This window comes from Schistocerca nitens, chromosome 7 (assembly GCF_023898315.1).
Source record: "Schistocerca nitens isolate TAMUIC-IGC-003100 chromosome 7, iqSchNite1.1, whole genome shotgun sequence".
Taxonomy (NCBI): domain Eukaryota; kingdom Metazoa; phylum Arthropoda; class Insecta; order Orthoptera; family Acrididae; genus Schistocerca; species Schistocerca nitens.
The window spans coordinates 567,682,904-567,706,318 of record NC_064620.1 but is presented as its reverse complement, the minus strand read 5'-3'; positions in this window follow the sequence as shown (position 1 = coordinate 567,706,318).

The window sequence follows — 23,415 nt, the reverse complement described above, 5'->3', positions numbered from 1 at the left end:
ATATGTCATCGACCAACAAACCCAGATGACTTAAAAAATCGCATTGAGGAAGAAGCTTTTCGCTCCTTGACACCAGCAACTTTACATTTCGTTCGCAGGTGGTTCAGGAGGCCTAGAGTGTTATGCTTCTTGAGGAGATGGGTACACTTCAGTCATCATCCCGCCACCAGAGCATCTGTCTGAATATAACCAGTTATGCTGAACATGTTGTAACCGATCCTAAAATTTGAACGTTTCTAGCTCATTCATTAAAACTGATAGAAATTTGATTTAAACTGATTGAACACGGTTGGTTTAAATACATCAATTGCATGAGAGAAACTGCAGAAAACGTAACGTATTCTACGCTTAGCTATCTAAATAAATATTCCTTTCACTTATTGTTCTGTCAGTTACAGAGAAAAATCTGAAACACACTGCCGGGTGACGCGTCACAATGGCTTACCGGGGAAAGGATTCCTGTCCCAGCTCGTCGGGAACAGGTGGGTGGATTTGAGGCAGAGAAAATGGTCGGCAAAAACAACAGGCGACACAAATAGTGACAAATGGTGCAGATCGTGTATGTACAAACTCCTGTGTTACGAGACAACTAAAATACCGGCTACCTGTCATATAAACTAGCTCTAATTTCCAAGAATTACAAAACAGTCACAAAAACCTGTAATAACAAGGGGAAAACGTTCGCATATGACCTGACAGTCAGTAATGTCGTTACCGCAATAGTACCGCAGAAAGCTGCAACGTCGCAAGCTGTGGCTCTCGTATTTCCTATGGCCACCTGTGACCCATACAGCAAGCAACTGCAGTGTGTAAGGTACACCTTCTGCTCAAGCCACATTCTGTTTCCTTATTTTCCTGTTTTACTACTGTGTATTGCGTCTGCAGATATCATGTAGCATTCAGTAAGTACAGGGGTACTGCAGAACCCACACAGTCGGGAATAAGATTGATTTCCCACGCTGGCTGAAAGAGACACGGTGGAATTAAAGCTCTATATACAGGGAAGTACGGTCATCCTTTTCCCCTGCGTTTGCCGCCGTCCGCACTTCAGGACTGACTGAAAGCACGTCACGTGACATTAGCAGCCATTGTGGGCCCAAGCGTTGAGTGTGAAGTATACGAAGTGTTGTGTGTCTTCGAAGTTTTAAGTAGAATAATGCCTGAGTGCTATTATGCTTTTGGCTCTTCGTTTCGCGGCGAAAAGGGAAGAAAACTGCACAGAATTCCTTCTGAAGGGAGAGATGCAACAAGAAGAAGAATATTGGTCGCAATGAAAAAGGTTGCAGGATTTCGACTTTATTCAGTCAATTTTATTCATTTCTGGCCTTTCGTCTTTCATTCCTTTTTAAGTTTTTGTTACTTAGTTTCCAATCCATTCGAACAGCAAAAAAAGTCAGAAGGGCTAATAGGGTGGTTTAATGGTGATTTAATGTAAAAAAATTTATCATGACTGGTAAAAAATTTGACCTGAATGACCGTACAGTATGGTTTCAATTTATATTTACGATGCTCACAATAATGAATTGTACTTTGTTCCAAATAATATAATGTGTATAAAAGAAAATAATTGTTCTAGGCAAGTACCGAACCTACGAAATTTCATTTAGTAAACACTAACGTTACCAGGAGACTATTATTACGGTTGCAAACTGGCAGAGTATATGAATATAAATGCAGTTGTTACTGTTTTCTACAGCCTGTTTTTGATCGTAGGCGTAGTTTTATTCGAACACATTTTAAAGATATTGTATTCTCTTGCACTTTCGTAATCATTCTTCTAAAGTCATAGAAAAATTTGCAGACAAAAACTTATAGGTTAGATCTGACAAAAAAGTAAAGCATGCGAAATCATATAGGCGTGTTTATCAGTTCTATTCACTAAGGTACCGCACAAACACACACACACACACACACACACACACACATATATATATATATATATATATATATATATATATATATATATATCAATGCTTTATTTCATAGAACAACGTTGGGCGAATTTTCGTAGTATCGAGCAGCAGGAACAGGAAGTAAGTCGATAGAGAGCTTTAAATTAACGATGGATTTATCCATTTATCCTTGCACTAGCGAACTAATACTGATTCCCTTTTGTCCTGCCGACTATTGGATAGGACCAATTTAACGCTAATTACGAAAACAGGTGTTCAAACTCGATACTGCAACAAGAAATGTGAAATCTACTTTCGCCATTAATAAAGGATAGCAGGGAAAGAACTGTTTCATGCTCGCCACAACAAATGCTTTACGACGCATTTAGCTTAAATTTGTTGAGATTTTTAGTTGCTAAATATCCGACAAGTTCCGTTTGAAGCCACTGATCAGCATTACACGGTTTAATATACACTGTTAAATATGCTGCAGAAGTCAATTTATCACCAGCGGCGCAGTGGGCCCAAAATGGCGGCCACTGGCAAGCTGCCCGTACCTTTAGGTGAACCATATGGCGTTGCCATTGAATGGTTGTGTGAGGTGCTGTGGCTAGACACGAGAACGCACGTTACCTCAGTAGCAAGATATGTGGGGAAAACACAGTTATTCTGGTAAAGTCGTATCCACCAATTAGTTTCTTAAATACATTGGCTAAGGCCCATGAGAGGCTTCTGTGTAACCGCCTCCAGGTTCACAGGGAACTCACGGCCTTAGTCAGCACCCGTTAGGCTCTACACTGGGAAAATCTATTAACGACGCAATTAATTGGGCTTTCCAAATTGTAGAACGTACATTATAGAAGTAGGCAGTTGCGATTCTTATTGACATTGCTGGCGCCTTTGATAATCTTTGGTGACCAGCAATGTTCGCAATATTTCGTGAACTAACAGGTACCTAGAGCCCATTACAGAAGTCTTCGAGGCTATTGTAGGAACAGACTGGCTGAGTGGCAAGAGGACACCTGCACGGTTGTAAAAAGGATTACGGAAGGATGTCCACAAGGATCTATCTGCGAACCTATCTTCTGGGGTATCACAACTGAACCGCTCTTGAATGTAAACGAGGTAGATGAGCGTTCAGAAGGGATCGTTGCGTATGCTGACGACCTGTTAGTTCTGATATCAGCCAACACAAGAACAGCGTTGGGAAACAAGGCCAGTCGTATGCTACACACAATTCAACAATGGTGCAACAAGAACAAATTATCCATAGCAGCACAAAAAAACAGCATACCTAATGCTTAAAGTTACACTGCAAAGATCCTGAGGCAGTTAAAACCACGACCATGAAACGCGAAGTCGTAACTAGATATCTTGGGGTACACACTGGCGAACGACGTAACTTCAGCGAACACACAAGACTAATCACAAACAAGGCCGAAAGTATGGGCACACAGAGTCGCTCTAGTCATGAACAGGATCACTGTTAAGCGGGTATTACACGACGATCCGCCGGGAACGGAACTGGTCTAGCACGACAGTCATCTAGCGGTAGATCGGATGAAACTACGAAAATTAGCAGACACATTATGCGCACGCAAGGATAGAGAGCAGTTCTAAACTATCGTCAATCCGCGCTTGTTATTTTCTTACTGCTTGGTGGCTAGTATAGCTAATGAATGGGTCCAAGCACTATGGGACTTAACATCTGAGTTCATCAGTCCCCTAGACTTAGAAGTACTTAAACCTAACTAACCTAAGGACATCACACACAGCCATGCCCGAGGCAGGATTCGAACCTGCGACCGTAGCAGCAGCGTGGTTCTGGACCTAAGCTCCTAGAACCGCTCGGCCACAGCGGCCGGCGGCTAGTAGCTAATTTCAGATTTTCGTGTTGGGGATGTTCAGTAAGAAGGTTTTTATAAATGCAGAAAAAACTTTTTGCCACTAGATTTTCTGTTATAATAGCTGTCTGTGAAAGTATTTTTCTATTGGTTAGTTCGTACTCTAGAAATGAAAAGGACTAAAGAGGCGTTACGCGTTTTAATTCAGGCATACAGCGAGGAAACGTGTACGTGTGACTCGCTGTATCTTAATACGATACATCGGCGATCGTTTCTTTCTGGGTAATATGCATATAACGAAACACGGTGATTTTCGATTTGAATCGTAACTCCTTAGCTTACGAAAGTTCATGTTTGCTATTATTGCATCTCTTGTTTAGTTCAGCATGCCAGAAAAGAGAAAATGGCAGTGATAGGCAACGAAGTCCGTGCAATTTCGCCCAGTGCGACAGACGAGCACTGAAAAACTCTGAGTACCATATATATATATATATATATATATATATATATATATATATATATATATGATAGAAAACGGACTTAGCAAGTGTAACACAGTCATGAGTCAGCGTATCTCACACTCTCGAAGGTAAGAATTAAATCATATGTCTATATGTTTTGTGATCATACCAGCTTAGATAACTGATAAAATACCGCCAAACGCCCTGTTATGTTGCAGGCTGGTTGTAACAGTATGTTTCCTGGTGAATGGGGAATCTTTTAAGAGTCTAGTTTTTAGCCGCAGAATACCACAGCCCACCATTTCAAAAGTTGTAGGGGATGTATGCACTGTAATTTGCAGCAGTTGAATGAACAAATATTTAAAGATGTACTTGTGTTATTTTCCAAAACTTAATTCAAAACTTGTAGGGGATGTATGCACTGTAATTTGCAGCAGTTGAATGAACAAATATTTAAAGATGTACTTGTGTTATTTTCCCAAGTATATATATATATATATATATATATATATATATATATATATATAAAACTTAATTCAAAACTTGGGAAAATAACACAAGTACATCTTTAAATATTTGTTCATTCAACTGCTGCAAATTACAGTGCATACATCCCCTACAACTTTTGAAATGGTGGGCTGTGTTATTCTGCGGCTAAAAACTAGACTCTTAAAAGATTCCCCATTCACCAGGAAACATACTGTTACAACCAGCCTGCAACATAACAGGGCGTTTGGCGGTATTTTATCAGTTATCTAAGCTGGTATGATCACAAAACATATAGACATATGATTTAATTCTTACCTTCGAGAGTGTGAGATACGCTGACTCATGACTGTGTTACACTTGCTAAGTCCGTCTTCTATCATAATCAGCCGGCCGCTGTGGCCTAGCGGTTCTAGGCGCTTCATTCCGGAACCGCGCTGCTGGTACGGTCGCAGGTTCGAATCCTGCCTCGGGCATGGATGTGTGTGATGTCCTTATGTTAGTTAGATTTACTAGTTCTAAGTCTAGGGGACTGATGACCTCAGATGTTAAGTTCCATAGTGCTTGGAGCCCTTTGAACCATTTTATCATAATCAGCTTCTCGAAACAGCCCATCTGTATCGTCACCAAGTTCTGAAATTCTTGCGGATCTTTGGGCCTCAGTTCTTTCATAAGCAGTGAATATAATCCCCTACCTTCGTTCATTCTTTTCAGCCAGAGTCGAAGTCAACGACTCCTGGCTTTTCGTTTACGTCGTCGTTGTGTCCTAATAAGATGATTTACTGCGACTGCCAGAGCAATAGCTCAAAAAATAAGTGGGTCCTCCATGAGCAGACTGGTGTATAATTGTAAATTTATATATATTTATACCTGTGTAACCAAGCGTTGTAATATATAACTACCTGTTGAGTCTGTAATTCAGAACAGTAGTAACCAACATAAGAGAATAACAATCGCTTAATAAATAATGATAAAAACAATTTCTTATTAATTAGAACCTTGAGGTCGCATAAATATTTTCTACGAATGACGTTCCAATATGTCACACGGTGCGCGTTGTGTTTCGCGCGATAGAACGAACGACTTTACAAGAGACCACACAGTTCTGTTTGCGTTTCGCGCGTTATCACCGTCTATCGCGCATATGCGCCGCGTATATCCCGCGTGGATGGTGTGATAGGTCTACGTGAAAGAGTACGAAGTTATAGATATGCCCGCTTGGGGCGTTGGTGCTTAGGTTTGCGGTTTAGGCTCATAGCGTAACAGGGGCTTTAGGCGGAGGCAGAGGTGTGTGCTACTGAGACTATCTCGACATCCGGCACGCCATCAGTCGATTCGCCGTATGACGCGCTTGGAATATATCCGGTCGATATGACCACCAGATACCGGGCTGCACCGCACTGGCTGAAGATGGGTAGAGAGTGTTGCAGATAATTGGGCAGCACACAGAAGACACGCGCCAGATAAAAAAATTGGCTTGTGCACCAACACTTCGCAAAGAGAGTGTCACGAGAGTGGTAAGGGCCATCGAGTCAATTATTTTTCTCGCAGTATCAGGGAATTCTTTACAGACCAATGGAAAAACTGGTAGAAGCCGACCTCGGGGAAGATCAGTTTGGATTCCGTAGAAATGTTGGAACACGTGAGGCAATACTAACCTTACGACTTATCTTAGAAGAAAGCTTAAGAAAAGAAAGCTTAAGAAAAGGCAAACCTACGTTTCTAGCATTTGTAGACTTAGAGAAAGCTTTTGACAACGTTAACTGGAATACTCTCTTTCAAATTCTGAAGGTGTCAGGGGTAAAATACAAGGAGCGAAAGGCTATTTACAATTTGTACAGAAACCAGATGGCAGTTATAAGAGTCGAGGGCCATGGAAGGGAAGCAGTGGTTGGGAAAGGAGTGAGACAGGGTTGTAGCCTCTCCCCGATGTTATTCAATCTGTATATTGAGCAAGCAGTAAAGGAAACAAAAGAAAAATTCGGAGTAGGTATTAAAATTCATGGAGAAGATGTAAAAACTTTGAGGTTCGCCGATGACATTGTAATTCTGTCAGAGACAGCAAAGGACTTGGAAGAGCAGTTGAACGGAATGGACAGTGTCTTGAAAGGAGGATATAAGATGAACATCAACAAAAGCAAAACGAGGATAATGGAATATAATCAAATTAAATCGTGTGATGCTGAGGGGATTAGATTAGGAAATGAGACACTTAAAGTAGTAAAGGAGTTTTGCTATTTAGGGAGTAAAATAACTGATGATGGTCGAAGTAGAGAGGATATAAAATGTAGACTGGCAATGGCAAGGAAATCGTTTCTGAAGAAGAGAAATTTGTTAACATCCAGTATAGATTTAGGTGTCAGGAAGTCGTTTCTGAAAGTATTTGTATGGAGTGTAGCCATGTATGGAAGTGAAACATGGACGATAACCAGTTTGGACAAGAAGAGAATAGAAGCTTTCGAAATGTGGTGCTACAGAAGAATGCTGAAGATAAGGTGGGTAGATCACGTAACTATTGAGGAGGTATTGAATAGGATTGGGGAGAAGAGAAGTTTGTGGCACAACTTGACTAGAAGAAGGGATCGGTTGGTAGGACATGTTTTGAGGCATCAAGGGATCACAAATTAAGCATTGGAGGGCAGCGTGGAGGGTAAAAATCGTAGAGGGAGACCAAGAGATGAATACACTAAGCAGATTCAGAAGGATGTAGGTTGCTATAGGTTCTGGGAGATGAAGCAGCTTGCACAGGATAGAGTAGCATGGAGAGCTGCATCAAACCAGTCTCAGGACTGAAGACCACAACAACAACATCAGGGAGCGTTTACTGTTCCGCCATGTCAGCCCCGGCCAAAGCATGGTTCATTTTGTGACTGGACATGGCCCTTTACCCACGCACTTGCAGTGCATGTCGCTTCCAGAAAACAATCGTTGCACATGCGGCGAAATTGGGCCCCCAGAACATTTCAAATGTATTAGATGCAGGCACTTACGTTAGAATATGTAACGAAAACAACACTATACGATGAGCTAAGGAACCCAGGTACGAGGAAACAATTGAACGCAATCGCCAACAACATCTCAAAAGTAGAACATGACATACACAAACAGATTCACCAATACAGAAGGAGAAGAAGACGAAGACAGGCCGACATAGATAGCTCGAGTAGCTGCATTAGTGATCATGATACGACTGACAACACTGACATAATATAGGCACACAAAATACACGTAAAACATGCACAACTACTCGCGTGAACATCAGAAATTGCAATATATATCTTATTGTGGATGAATCTAATTAAAAGTAGTAGTAATAGAAATAGTCCATGGCTAGATATTGGTCTAGAAACCACGTTAAAACTGTAAACATCATTGTTAAATATGTTACATAAATGAATACATGATTATAAATGTAATAATGTCGATGTAACATTTTATATAAAGTAAGCAAGCAAAATCAAACATTGTAAATAGACAACAGAAACAGATCATGCATATTGCACAATTATATAGGAGTCCACTATGCAAAAAAGTCTAGTTTTTCCAGAATGAAATTTTCACTCTGCAGCGGAGTGTGCGCTGATATGAAACTTCCTGGCAGATTAAAATTGTGTGCCAGACTGAGACTCGAACTCCAGACCTTTGCCTTTCGCGGGCAAGTGCTCTACCAACTACGCTATTTTTTTTTTTTTGTGTTTCGTTCGTGATTGCTCATTGTATTTTATCGTAGCGGTCGTCACGTGACATCCGTTTAGGTTCGTTGCTAATCCCTTCACAGGTCTTTTATTACAGAGGAACCACCTCTCTGACTGTACATACTGAGACAACGTGGCGGCTAACTGAGCTACTTTGGAAGGTGAGAGACAAGGTACTGGCGGAATTAAAGCTGTGAGGAGGGGGCGTGAGTCGTGCTTGGGTAGCTCAGTTGGTAGAGCACTTGCCCGCGAGAAGCAAAGTTCCCGGGTTAGAGTCTCGGTCCGGCACACAGTTTTAATCTGCCACGAAGTTTCAAGTCTAGTTTTATTCTACAAAAATATTTTTACAAGATTAATAATAGGTTAGTGGTGGCTTGTTATTTCTCCTGCAGCTATGTAGGAACAGTATATAAATTAATCAGATTACAAATGGTTCAAATGGCTCTGAGCACTATGGGACTCAACTGCTGTGGTCATAAGTCCCCTAAAACTTAGAACTACTTAAACCTAACTAACCTAAGGACATCACACACATCCATGCCCGAGGCAGGATTCGAACCTGCGACCGTAGCGGTCGCACGGTTCCGGACTGCGCGCCTAGAAATCAGATTACATTGAGCCAGGATATTGTTCCAAAGCCATGCTGAATTTGTTAACTAACAGACCTAGTAGTAGTAATGTAACCCAACAAACAACTCACACAGCACTCAGACAACACCGACATAGATTAGATCCGCATAGACTGAACAAATCGTGTTTTCCCGAAGCGTGATGTTCATGCGGATAGTTACTAAAATGGGTGGCACCACATGGGGGCGCTGGACTTCAGTACCAAGTCCCCTTCCTTAGGTGGTATTGATGAAGAGTCGTCTATATCTACTCTTTCCTGTCTTCTTTGATTCTCTCCTTAAATTTATAATTTCCTACTTCCAAATTCCTGTATTTTTTTCCTTAAAAAATAAATGTCATTGCTGTAACTAAATGAAAGATAACACCAAAGTGCAGAGAAAAGAACTCCACGCAGCCCCATCTCCACGTGGTGCTGCACGGGCAACACTGCCCGTGGTCTCAACTGCACAGCACAGTTATGCTGCGCGGTGCAGGCCATGGGTACTGGCGAAGCGTGGAGCACTACAGTCCGCATAAAATAATATGGCAGGCGATCGTCATTATTTTTATTCTCATCGGATGAAGAACAGGAAGAAAATCCTTTGGCAAGTTTCCATTCCAGTCTCTTAGTATTGAAGATATAACGGGTTACGGGGATTCCCTCGAAATGCCAACATAATTGGCTATTTTTGTGTCGATTGTTAACCTTTTCTCATTTGTAGAAACAGCATCATTTATGACCAACGGCTACATTTCTCTTGTTAATAATGCCAAAACACATTACAGTTTCCACGAACTCAGCTTGCAGCGGCTATTGCGACAGAATACTGAAACAGTGTCGCATTAAACAAGCAGCTAGCGACCAGAGAGGTCAATTGCGTATGGAAAAACTCGCCGGCTCGGTTGACAGTAACACAAGAGAAAAAACTGTGTATTTATTTTCATACTAGGAAATTATGTTTTCACTAGGTATCGCTGGCTCTTAAAAAATTGCAGTACTCGATTGAAAAGAATGAAGTCTATAACTTGTGCTGGATCGCTGTAGCTACGAAAGTTCCGTGTATTAACGATTTGGTAAAACACTCTCCTCATTGTGTGCTATCATTAACCGAAATCTCCTTTCGGTATCTCGACCGGTTTAGGAGCTACGAATATTTCGTTGTCGCGTGTAAGCGATCGGGAGTGAACGCACTAAATGCGATCCATTTTCTCGAGATGGTTCAAATGGCTCTGAGCACTATGGGACTTAACATCTGAGGTCAGCAGTCCCCTAGGACTTAGAACTACTTAAACCTAACTAACCTAAGGACATCACACACATCCATGCCCGAGACACGATTCGAACCTGCGACCGTAGCGGTCGCGCTGTTCCAGACTGCAGCGCCTAGAACCGCACGGCCACAACGGCCGGCTTCTCGATATCAGAGACAGAAATTTCCTACCAAGTCTAAAGAATTCAGTATGTTAGCTAGGTTTCATACGCTGCATCTTATGGTGTGATATTCAACGAATGCAAAATCAAAAGGCCCGTATTGTTCATCGCAAACTTTTAGAATATCAACATTATCTGTCTTGTATGCGTATACTAACAAGCATGCCCATAAGCGAGACGATGGGCACTTCGCCATGAAGCAGACATATAAGGATACAAGTAACGTAAAAATCAGATACCTTTTTCGAATAATGCTGTAAAATCGTCTGAGAAAGATTAAAGGGTACGCGCTTCGATTCTGTCAGCGCAGCGCGTCGCTAACCGGCGCGGACGAAGGAGGCTACGCCAGACGATGTGACCGAGCGGTTCTTGGCGCTTCAGTCTGGAACCGCTCGACCGCTACGGTCGCAGGTTCGAATCCTGCCTCGGGCATGGATGTATGTGATGTCCTTACTTTAGTTAGGTTTAAGTAGTTCTAAGTTCTAGGGGACTTATGACCTCAGAAGTTAAGTCCTACAGTGCTCAGAGCCATTTTTTTGAACAAATTATTACAAATTTGTGTGAAGAGCAGGAAATGCAGTTCGACAGCAGGTGCAACGAAAAAGGAAGCGGGAACTGAACAATAACTGTATGACGTGAGTGAAATTTGTGGTTTGCGAGCAGCAACATTAAAACTGTGAGAGTCTCGTAATGTGCAAAGTGTGTCGCCTTTCGTAATTAGTTCGCGTAGCGGAAAATACAAATCGCCTCCAAGGTTAGCAAAACTTTTGGCGCGCGAAACTTAACGAACTACCCTCGAGAAGGCGTCGTGCCAGAGAGAAGAGAAGGCAGCGATGTTCAGAGTGGCGAGGCAAGCCGCATTACCAGAGGAAACAACGCGGTGACACGGAATGGCACGGGTAGCAGCTCAACACAGCACAGCGGCAGAGAAGGAGTCGCTAACGCTGAGGTCCGGAGTTCGACGCACGGCGAGGCACCGGAATGTTACGTCGCCCAATACACTGAAACTTTCCTAAAGTAAGTTTAAATGCAGTCCGATTGACAGTGTTTAATGTTATTTAATATTACTTAGAAGCGGTAGAGTGATTTCAAAAATGAAGACGAGTGATCTAAGTGCAGAACCAAATATGGCACGAGAAGACTTTAAGATTTTTCAGAGATTGGTGACGTGTTTCCGCTACCAAAATCTCGGGAAGGACCAGTTATCAGAATGAATGATATTCTAGGAAACGAGGAGTAGGAATGATATAGTTTACAGGCAACGGAAAGCGTGGCTGAGTGAAACACTTAGGCAGTTTTTAGTCAGGACTACAGGAAATGAAGCTAACTTAAATGGACGTACAGAATTTATTGCATGATTTCGTCATGTCTTCACGATCTTGCAATTTTAGCGTTGGCCCCTTTTCAAGTACCCAAAACGGAAGCATTATACATTGGATACATTACTGACGCATGTGATTTTAACGTAGGAACACTAGATATACTAGGCGCATTATAACTTACTTTATGGACGATACTTTAGTAGTGTATTGTGCCATGTGTGTCCTTGCTCCTGCGACTGCATGTGAGTTTCATAAAATAAATTAAAGAAGGTTTTTCGCTATTTTAGGAACACGTTACTTTTGAGCAGTTGCTGTAAAGATCATTCATACATATTAGGTCTATGCTTTAAGTACTTACACCGGAAGCTTGCAATTATTTTACACAAATTTGTTAATTAACTTACCTATGCTTCTGTTGTCAATTACATTTATTTATCGTTCATCATTGTTGTAAATGTGACTCTAATTTCTTTAAAATAACTTTGAAATATTTGTTCTTTTATTGTGAGAGAAAGTCATTTTTTGTATACTTGTTACACAGATTTTATATATAAAATCGATCACAGTGTTCCAATGACACAGTACTGAAAACTAAGAGAATAGAGTAAAAACTGCTTTATGGTTACGTGGTGTTTTGCACAACAGTCATATTTATTAATGAGTATAGCGACTATTTTCCATTCTATGGTTCTGTAATACTTCATCGTAGAATTTAGTATGTAAGAAGTGTCGGTAGCTCCAATGAATAAACCAGAAGCGACTGACAACAAAATAAAATAAATTGCTAGGGGTATTAAACAACAGCTAATGAAAGACATTCAGGAAATTAACAAAATACACATACACTAGAGGAATAAATGGGGTGATTGAAAACATTTAAAACCGGTAGACGAAAATACAGAGAATGAATTGAAAGAACAAATGGCAGTGGCTAAAGATTTATCACAACAAATGTCACGACTGGAGAAGCAGCAGTAGTAAATCATATCAGATGTATAAATGAAATACAACAGAATATTAAAACTTCAGATGAAAATTCCAGTAAGGAGACTGAAAATTATGTTGTCTCAATCTCCAAGGGGACAAAAATGTCAGTGACACTAGTTCAGCTTTGTCTAACACATTGGAATCAGTAAACTAATACCAAAGAGATATTTGACAACGTAGCTAGTATTCAGCAGGTCAGTGATTTTACTGCCAGAGGCTCTGTTGTCTTCGCTGAAGGGGTAGAAAATAAATTGAAAAATCAATGTCAAATTAGTTACTTCCCCCTAATTATTTACTAAGAGAAATGTAGACAGTGTAAATAACCATAGGAAGAGACATGAAAAGTTTTTAATGAAGGCCACTGTTTGAAAACAGGTAGTTACACCGAACTGTCACTAAGAGGAAGGTACGCCATATCGGGAACCAGAGAGAGAAATCTGGGAATATTTTGAAGGTTTCGTGTCTGGTGACTGATTTCCCAAAGAAAGTAACGAAAGGTAACGGCTGGAATGGTGTAAGGTGAAAATCAAAAAATAGTGGGAAAGAAAACATTAATAAGGTAAGCAATGACCCACAAATGAAAAATGAAGGGTACGGTAACGGTTTCCGCAGGAAAGGAATAGGTGGGAAACAAAGAGGCTCACGTCTATGTGAAGATACACAAAACATTGTGACAGAGAAACCACTGAAGAGGATTTGCATTTTATTGATTGTACAGGGAGAATCTTCTCCTGAGAGTTCAATATTTCATAGTAACAGGCGATGTAAGAACAATGTAAAGGAAAATGTGGATAAGAGGAAAGAGTCAATAAATGAGAATAAAGAGAATTACCAGTTTAGAGTGAGAGTTGAAACTGGCAGTATCGAAACAGTAGCGATCGATGCAAAGCCAGGAAGTTATTGTCAAACATCTCTTTGGTATTAGTTTATTCTGTTAGACGAAGCTGACTCAGTTTTATAGACTCTCTTGTTTGCATTGGAGACTGATACATCACATTTTTCTATTTCCTTACTGAAATTTTCATCTAAAGATTTAATATTCTGTTGTATTTCGTTCATACACCTGCCACGATTTACTAGTGCTGCTTCTCCATTCGTGACTCTTTTTGATTGCCTTCTGTTCCTTTATTACATTTCCTATTTTCTCGTCTACAGCTTTAAAACGGGGTCCCGGGTTCGATTCCCGGCCGGGTTGGGGATTTTCTCTGCCCGGGGACTGGGTGTTTGTGTTGTCATCATTTCATCATTATTCATGACAGTGGTTAGACTGAACTACGTACAAAAATTGGGCTGTGTGACAATAGGGACTTTGATGAGCCCACATTTGTGCGCCCCACTAACCAAACATCATCAGAGCTTTAAAATTTTTTAGCCATCCTAATGTATTTCTTTAATGTATCAGTGGTTATTTTTTTAGTTTCCTGACTGTCTTTCAGTACCTGTCGTTTAGTATTCCTGCCAGTTTCTTCTCTTCCTTTGTCAGTCGCTTCTAGTTGTCTGTTAGTCTCAACTACCTGTTTAACATCCCTTGCAGTTTTTTTCTATTTTGTTATCAGTTGCTTCTAGTTTATTCATTATAGCTGCAAATATTTCTTGCCTACTAAATTCTGTGCCTTTATTTTTGTAGCTTCACTTCCAGGACTTGGGACTAAGAACTGTCCGAGTGTTTGATTGCCATACTTTCTGCTGCCTTTAAACTTTGCTGTATAAAAGAAAGATCTCACGAGCAAATAGTTGGTAGAGGGAACGCACCAGTGTCATCAATGCAGACGTTGAAGGTTGTAGATGCTGTTGGAGTAAAGAAACGAGTATTATTGAAACTGAGGTGTAAGGAAACAGAGGATTGCGGGCATGGTGGTACCAGATGAATTTATCAGTTATATTATGGGAAAAAATCACTTTTGGTACTCCATGTTGACGTCGTGAGTTTGGCGAAGGGCAGTATTACCGTTAAGGTAAGTGGTACGGAGAATACAAAGAAATTTACAAGTTTTAATGATTTCTTGCACAGAAATGATAACCGATGCTATTTGGCGATGATCTGTGAATGTTTTCAATAAGAATGCAGTAAAGGTAACACCAAAGCACAATAGGGAAATAACAGAACTTTAGAGAAATGAAACTAGTAAACTGAAATAAGGATTTAGTGAAGAAAATTAATATGATTAACAAAACAGTAAAAAGAATAGTAAAGAATTGGAAGTACCTACACGTAACAGTATTACTCACAGAGTAAGTATAATAAACGATGCTGTAAGAGGAGATTGCAGAAGTTATTTTCAAGGAAACAATGAATTTTCGGAAGGCACAAGATTAATGAAAAATGATGAAAAAATCATTCAGTATTAAGGACACGAGAAAGATGTATGAAGGGAGTTTTGAAGAGCAGTGTACAAGCAAGGTACATAGGCGCTATCCAGTAAAAATGTCACATCCTGAATACAGAGAAATGAGACGTATATAAATGTAGCTGACATTATGAGATACCGTGGTACCTAAGGGGAAGCATGCTGCTTCTGATAAATCTGAATACGAGCTACTGACGAGAACATCTCTTTAGTAAACAAACATAGGAAGTATGTCCTAAAAGATCCAAATATTACATATCAATCACTGTACATAGCAGCACTGTAAGCATGTTATGAGACACAGGCTGTTCTAAGAACTCTGAAATGACATGTGTTCAGTTCCTGTTTATACTCATTAAAGTAACTGGGGTTGAACGAATAGATCGACGACCTTGTGTGAGGCGTGATATGACGTCAGCGAGGCAGTTTAAAGAAGCAGTGCAGACGGTGCAATGCCAATGGCCTCTGAACTACCCAGTTGGCGTAGCTCGGTGAGTGAATGGACCCTGGCGTGATAATCACAGTGCGTCTCAATAGGTCTTTTAGTAAACAAATCAGGTGAGGGGTATTGACTTCAAAGAAGGGGTGTAAACAAAATTTATAAACACATTTATGTCACGTATAGAATTAACAGTTATTTTAAATGATCAAATAAACAGTCATAATGAAATTTGTGTTCAATAGACTTAGAACTGAAAATCATTTTAATTAAACAATGATAATAGTATTCCGTCTAATGAATTAGTTGTATGTAATGGATTTCTTAACTGAAAAGATATATTTAAAAACAAAGACTCCTCTAACTAATAAAAGTATCAACTTGAGAAGTTCATTGAATTTGCCACCTTGGAAGAACGAGAAATATGATTAAAATATGTGAAATTTAAACTACACTTCTCGTTAACCAGATGACGTGTACTCAGAGCCGAATCAGCAACAAGAGACGCGGTTGGTATGCACGTAAATAGTGGCTGTCGTCAGGTAAACACAGTGTAAAAGCATCGCTTAGGACCAGCAACTTCAGCCAGCGAAGAACAGTGTTTTACGCAAATAATTGTGTCAGTGTCATGAATTCTCAAGCAATGAACTTGAGTTGAAAGTCTTCTAAAAAAAAATAAAAAAGTGTTATGGTGAGCATTAATGCTGCATAGTCGGGCAAAGAGAAAAATTTCTCTTCTGAGTCGTGTGTAACGCGTTTGTGTATTCTGTTTATATTGTGACCATGTGGTTAAATTAAATGTCTTGTGACTAGGGCCTCCCGTCGGGTAGACCGTTCGCCGGGTGCAAGTCTTTCGATTGGACGCCACTTCGGCGACTTGCGCGTCGATGGGGATGAAATGATGATGATTAGGACAACACAACACCCACTCCCTGAGCGGAGAAAATCTCCGACCCAGCCGTGAATCGAACCCGGGCCCTTAGGACTGAGTTTCTGTCGCACTGACCACTCAGCTACCGGGGGCGGACGACCATATGGTGTAAATTGTGAAAAAAAAACTCTCCGATGCGTTTCGTTGGGACGGCCAACTAGCCGCTGGAAAAAGTGAGCCAAATGCTTTTATTATTTTTTGAAAATGTATGTAATATCGAAAAACACATTACTGATTTTCTGAGGTAATTAAATGTGGACAATAAATATTCTGAAACTTACGTTTGCTGTCTTTGATGACGTATTTTAAGTGTTACGTTTAATACGGCATTGGTGTTCAATGATTTTGCACTTGAATGAATGATATTTAATTTTGCGACAGTATAGGAGGTAAAATTCAAAAGTTCTGTTAATACAATTAATGGGAAAACTAAGAAAAGTTGTTTATGCAAATGTAATAATGCCTCGTGAAAAATTAGTTTTTGTGTTTAAAACATCTCATAACGAACTACTAAAAGTAATTTGATGAAGAAATGTAAGTACATCAAATACCTGTCGTAAAAATGAACTGACCTAAATAGTACAGGCTGCTCCTAAGAGCTGACAGACTATGTTCCTAGTGTTTCCAAAATTAGTATTCTGTGTATGTAAAAACCATAATTTTGAAAGGAAATTGCCGAAGGTATAAGATTCCTCTTCCGTTCCAGCCTCATTTTTGTTTCCCTATTTTCCAATTTTATAATTTTGTGTCGCATCTACAGGTTTCATGTACCACTCAGTGGGTAAAGCGGTACTGCAGAACGCACACAGTCTGGAGTACGATTTCAGTTCCCACCCTCGCTCAAGAAGCCTTTGGTTCATATCGCGTTGCCAGTAGACGGTGGCGTGAGGCGCTGTGGCTAGACATGAGAACGCCCGTTAGGTCACCAGCGAGGGACACACGGAAGGCAACCGTGTCCCTAATTTGCTGGGAAGTGGCGGTGAGGACCCCTACGGCACTGCGTAGGATCCTACGGTCGTGGCGTGCATCCGTGCGTCGCTGCGGTCCGGTCCCAGGTCGACGGGCACATGCACCTTCCACCGACCACTGGCGACAACATCGATGTACTGTGGAGACCTCATGCCCCACGTGTTGAGCAATTCGGCGGTACGTCCACCCGGCCTCCCGCATGCCCACTATACGCCCTCGCTCAAAGTCCGTCAACTGCACATACGGTTCACGTCCACGCTGTCGCGGCATGCTACCAGTGTTAAAGACTGCGATGGAGCTCCGTATGCCACGGCAAACTGGCTGACACTGACGGCGGCGGTGCACAAATGCTGCGCAGCTAGCGCCATTCGACGGCCAACACCGCGGTATTCCAGGAGTATATATATACACTCCTGGAAATGGAAAAAAGAACACATTGACACCGGTGTGTCAGACCCACCATACTTGCTCCGGACACTGCGAGAGGGCTGTACAAGCAATGATGACACGCACGGCACAGCGGACACACCAGGAACCGCGGTGTTGGCCGTCGAATGGCGCTAGCTGCGCAGCATTTGTGCACCGCCGCCGTCAGTGTCAGCCAGTTTGCCGTGGCATACGGAGCTCCATCGCAGTCTTTAACACTGGTAGCATGCCGCGACAGCGTGGACGTGAACCGTATGTGCAGTTGACGGACTTTGAGCGAGGGCGTATAGTGGGCATGCGGGAGGCCGGGTGGACGTACCGCCGAATTGCTCAACACGTGGGGCGTGAGGTCTCCACAGTACATCGATGTTGTCGCCAGTGGTCGGCGGGTCTCCATGAAGCTGGGCTACGGTCCCGCACACCGTTAGGCCGTCTTCCGCTCACGCCCCAACATCGTGCAGCCCGCCTCCAGTGGTGTCGCGACAGGCGTGAATGGAGGGACGAATGGAGACGTGTCGTCTTCAGCGATGAGAGTCGCTTCTGCCTTGGTGCCAATGATGGTCGTATGCGTGTTTGGCACCGTGCAGGTGAGCGCCACAATCAGGACTGCATACGACCGAGGCACACAGGGCCAACACCCGGCATCATGGTGTGGGGAGCGATCTCCTACACTGGCCGTACACCACTGGTGATCGTCGAGGGGACATTGAATAGTGCACGGTACATCCAAACCGTCATCGAACCCATCGTTCTACCATTCCTAGACCGGCAAGGGAACTTGCTGTTCCAACAGGACAATGCACGTCCGCATGTATCCCGTGCCACCCAACGTGCTCTAGAAGGTGTAAGTCAACTACCCTGGCCAGCAAGATCTCCGGATCTGTCCCCCATTGAGCATGTTTGGGACTGGATGAAGCATCGTCTCACGCGGTCTGCACGTCCAGCACGAACGCTGGTCCAACTGAGGCGCCAGGTGGAAATGGCATGGCAAGCCGTTCCACAGGACTACATCCAGCATCTCTACGATCGTCTCCATGGGAGAATAGCAGCCTGCATTGCTGCGAAAGGTAGATATACACTGTACTAGTGCCGACATTGTGCATGCTCTGTTGCCTGTGTCTATGTGCCTGTGGTTCTGTCAGTGTGATCATGTGATGTATCTGACCCCAGGAATGTGTCAATAAAGTTTCCCCTTCTTGGGACAATGAATTCACGGTGTTCTTATTTCAATTTCCAGGAGTGTATATATATATATATATATATATATATATATATATATATATATATATATATTTGTGTAACTTGTATATAGTACAGTGTGTCTGCCGCTCATATTTTCCTGTTTTCAGAAACGTGTATAGTGGTCTCGACGCGAGCAAACCTCGCCCTGTGACGGAAATCTCAGGATTTGAACTCAGGGCCTTCCGGACCCCGCTAATGCGCGATTTCTCTATTCCATTCAACGGAAGGTTTTTTTTAGGCAGAAGATTTCCCACTGCCCAAAGTTGAGGTATAAGTTCACCCTTTCGATCGCGTGTTTGTGAAATCGTAATAGATTAACGTTCGCTCGAGTCCATCACATTTTCATCAAATTGACGTTTTGCATAAAGTCTAGAATCTTCCGAATGTTGAGTGTAGTAGAACGCTAAGTGTAAACAGAACTATTAATAGTAGCCTTCAGGTCAGATAGCAGAAAATTAATTTTATCTTTCAGTAAGTGTAAAACTGAGTGAGAAAGCCGATAGCCGACATTGTAAACGTTTGGTTATCTGCTGTTACCGGCACGTAAAGGGGTCGTTGTCACAAGTGTGACGGCTAATATTGTAAATACTAATTGTGGATCGGACCTTGATAGGCAGATGTTGTTAATTGCTTATTACTGCTCATGAATTCATGTGTATGTGTAATCAATAAAGAAGTGTTACAACAACAAACTGGATGTGTTACTGGTATACAAGGTTAGAGAGTGATACCGCCACACCTGGAGAGTGATCCATTAGGTGCCTCCCGGTGCTGAGCTGAATCAAGGGGCTGCAATGCCTGCAGTAAGGTTCTAGTAAGCGGATGGTAAGCAGTAAATTTGACAGGGTAAAAATTGTTGTGAGCGGTCGTGACTACGGCCGTGTTGAAACGGAGCGGCAAGCTTCTCAGCCCGAAGGCTCATACTGTGAATATTGTTCTTTCTGCCTCTAAATAAAATTGTAACTTGATATTTCGAGGGTGGTTTTCTGTTTATAAATTTTAAATCTGTTTTTGAAAAGGCTTTTATGAATAAAATTGCCATTTGTTAAAGGTAATTTCATTTTCATCAGTTACTCCCTGGCAACTACTTCCACGCTCACCTAGTGTGATTAAATGTGTTAATGTTCTTAACGAATAGCTACTAACTAAAATAAATTCTTTAAGAAAATATTTTGAAAGTAAATTCTCGGTTCAGTGACCTTAGGTTAGATAGGTTTATGTAGTTCTCAGTTCTAGGGGACTGACGACCTCAGATGTTAAGTCCCATAGTGCTCAGAGCCATTTGAACAATTTGAAACATTTTACTCACCAATGGCAATTTCGATCAGAGAAAGAGAAGACAAAAAGTCTTCTAGCCCCGACTCTGATAATCACAGCGAGGATACTACGCATTTGAAAGTCCCTCCACGCGATGGCAGCACTGGTGGGTTACTTCATGAAAAATGCAGTAAGCAGGTTCAAAATGGTGTAGGCTGCAGTAGTCATTCCGCTTGCACAGGATACAGTAGCATGGAGAGCTGCATCAGATCAGTCATCCGACTGAAGCCCACAACACAAAAGGCTTCTGGACCGAAACATTTTTGTTAAAATGCTGTTTTCGGGGGTTAGTTTTCAGTTTCCCCCGGTATGGCCCGCATCACTGGTTGAGCCTAGGCCTTTACATTCTACTGAAAACTCAAGCGCCGATTGAAGCCTCTCTGAGACCTCGTCTTCTCAGCTCCCTAGCCTATGCGCACATCAGGCCACGGCTACTTATGACACGCAGTGGAGCCGATAGATTCAGCGCGCACTGGGCGGCAACAAAAAGAAAAGAGAATGAAGTAACGGTGCCAGAAAGAAGCGCTAACTCCTGAGAGAAGGCGGCACCGGTACAGGTTTAGGGGGCGGGGGTGGGAGTTTATCAGACAGCAGGGCGGCTCTTTAAGTGCGGATCGGTGCCAGAGGCGCAACAAGGGCGCTAATCGATTGCCGATGAACACGGCCCGTCACCACTAATGGCGCGAAAGCGACGCTCCACGGCCGCGGGGAGAGCAGTCGGCGAAACCGCACGGTGTGGCTGCTGGCTTTCTGTGCAGCCAAAGCCGGCGGCTGTGCTCCGCTAGTCCGCCACCTGCGTCTGGCGCGCCGTCCCAAGCACTGTTCACGACATTAGATGTTCGTAGGGAGCATTCCCTCACGTTTCGAGGAGATCCCGCCAGATCTGATATCCCTGGCATTTCAATATTGCTATTAATCCTCAAAATACCAAGGGTGTGGGGTGGAGAGGGGGGGGGGAGTGAGACTCTGTGCTCACCTATTGGAAATATTGTAATCTTGTGAGTTACTTTATATTTTAAAATATTTATGGTGTTTAATAAATACTTTTACCGCTTCGATAAATATACACACATCAAAAAGTTTTGAGTCACCTCGGTTCCGAGAGTTCCGGAACCTGTACAGATTATTGGAATAGAGATCAACATACACGTCATTTCCGCCCTTTTTATTGCTCATGAAAACACACATTGCGTCTTGTACGACCATACAACGAAACCTTCAGAGGTGGTGGTCCAGATAGCTGTACTCACCGGTAGCCCGTCCTCTTGCATTGATGCATGCCTGTATTCGTCGTGGTATACTACCCACAAGTTCATCAAGGCACTGTTGGTCCATGTTGTCCCACTCCTCAACGGCGATTCGGCGTAGATCCCTCAGTGCTTGGTGGCTCACTTCGTCCACAAACAGCCCTTTTCAAACTATCCCAGGCATGTTCGTTAGGATTCATGTCTGGAGAACATGCTGGCCACTCTAGTCGAGCGATGTCGTTATCCTCAAGGAAGTCATTCACAAGATGTGCACGATGGTGGCGCGAGCCGGCCGCGGTGGTCTAGCGGTTAAGGCGCTCAGTCCGGAACCGCGCGACTGCTACGGTCGCAGGTTTGAATCCTGCCTCGGGCATGGATGTGTGTGATGTCCTTAGGTTAGTTAGGTTTAAGTAGTTCTAAGTTCTAGGGGACTGATGACCTCAGATGTTAAGTCCCATAGTGCTCAGAGCCATTTGATAGTGGCGCGAATTGTCGTCCATGAAGAGGAATGCCGGTATGCTGCCGATATGGTTGTACTATCGGTCGGAGGATGGCATTCACGTATCGTACAACCGTTATGGTGCCATCCATGACCACCAGCAGCGTACGTCGGCCCCACGTAGTGCCACCCCAAAACAGCAGGGCACCTCCACCTTGCTGCACTCTCTGGACGGTGTGTCTGTGTTCAGCCTGACCGGGTTTTCTCCAAACACGTCTCCGACGATAGTCTACTTGAAGGTATATGTGACACTAATCGGTGAAGAGAACGTGATGCAAATCCTGAGCGGTAAATTCGGCATGTTGTTGGGCCCATCTGTACCGTGCTGCAAAGTGTCGTGGTTGCAAAGAATAACCTCGTCATGGACGTCGGGAGTGAAGTTGGCATCATGCAGCCTATTGCGCACAGTTTGAGTCGTAACACGACGTCGTGTGGCTGCACGAAAAGCATTATTCAACATTGTGGCGTTGCTGTCAGGGTTCCTTCGAGCCATAATCCATAGCCAGCGGTCATCCACTGTAGTAGTAGCCCTTGGGCGGCCTGAGCGAGACATCAGCGACAGTTTGTCTCTGTATCACCACCATGTTCGAACAATATCACTTTGGTTAACTCCGAGATTCCTGAACACTTCCCTTTCTGAGAGCCCTTGCTGGCACAAAGTAACAACGCGAACGCGATCGAACTGCGGTATTTGACGTTGTAGGCACGGTAGAACTACAGACAACACAAGTCACGTACCGCCTTCCTGGTGGAATGACTGGAACTGATCGGCTGTCGGACCCCCTCAGCCTAATAGGTGCTGCTTATGCATGGTTGTTTACACCTTTGGGCGGGTTTAGTGACATTTGAGAACGGTGAAAGGGACTCTTTGTGATAAAATATCCACCGTAAACGTCCTTCTTTAGGAGTTCTGGGAACCAGGATAATACAAAACTTTTTTTTATATGTGTTAAATTCCTTAGTCAACTTTAACCCCCCCCCCCCCCAAAAAAAAAAAGTATCTTATTACATCTTATCCCGAATGAATGTCCTATTCGAGATTTTCACTTTCAGGACCCTACTTACAGATCAATGTCTGTCTAAAAACTATGATGTGAGTGAAAGTCAACAAAAATTAACTAAGTTTACATTATTTAATTTCCTTTAAAGTTGGAATAAAGTGGTTCTCTGAGGTAGTACACCTTATCGAAAGTGCGTTAATGTCAGTTACAGTATGCTAAAAGTACTTCCATTTTCAAGATACTACTAACACATTTCTAAGTCTATAAA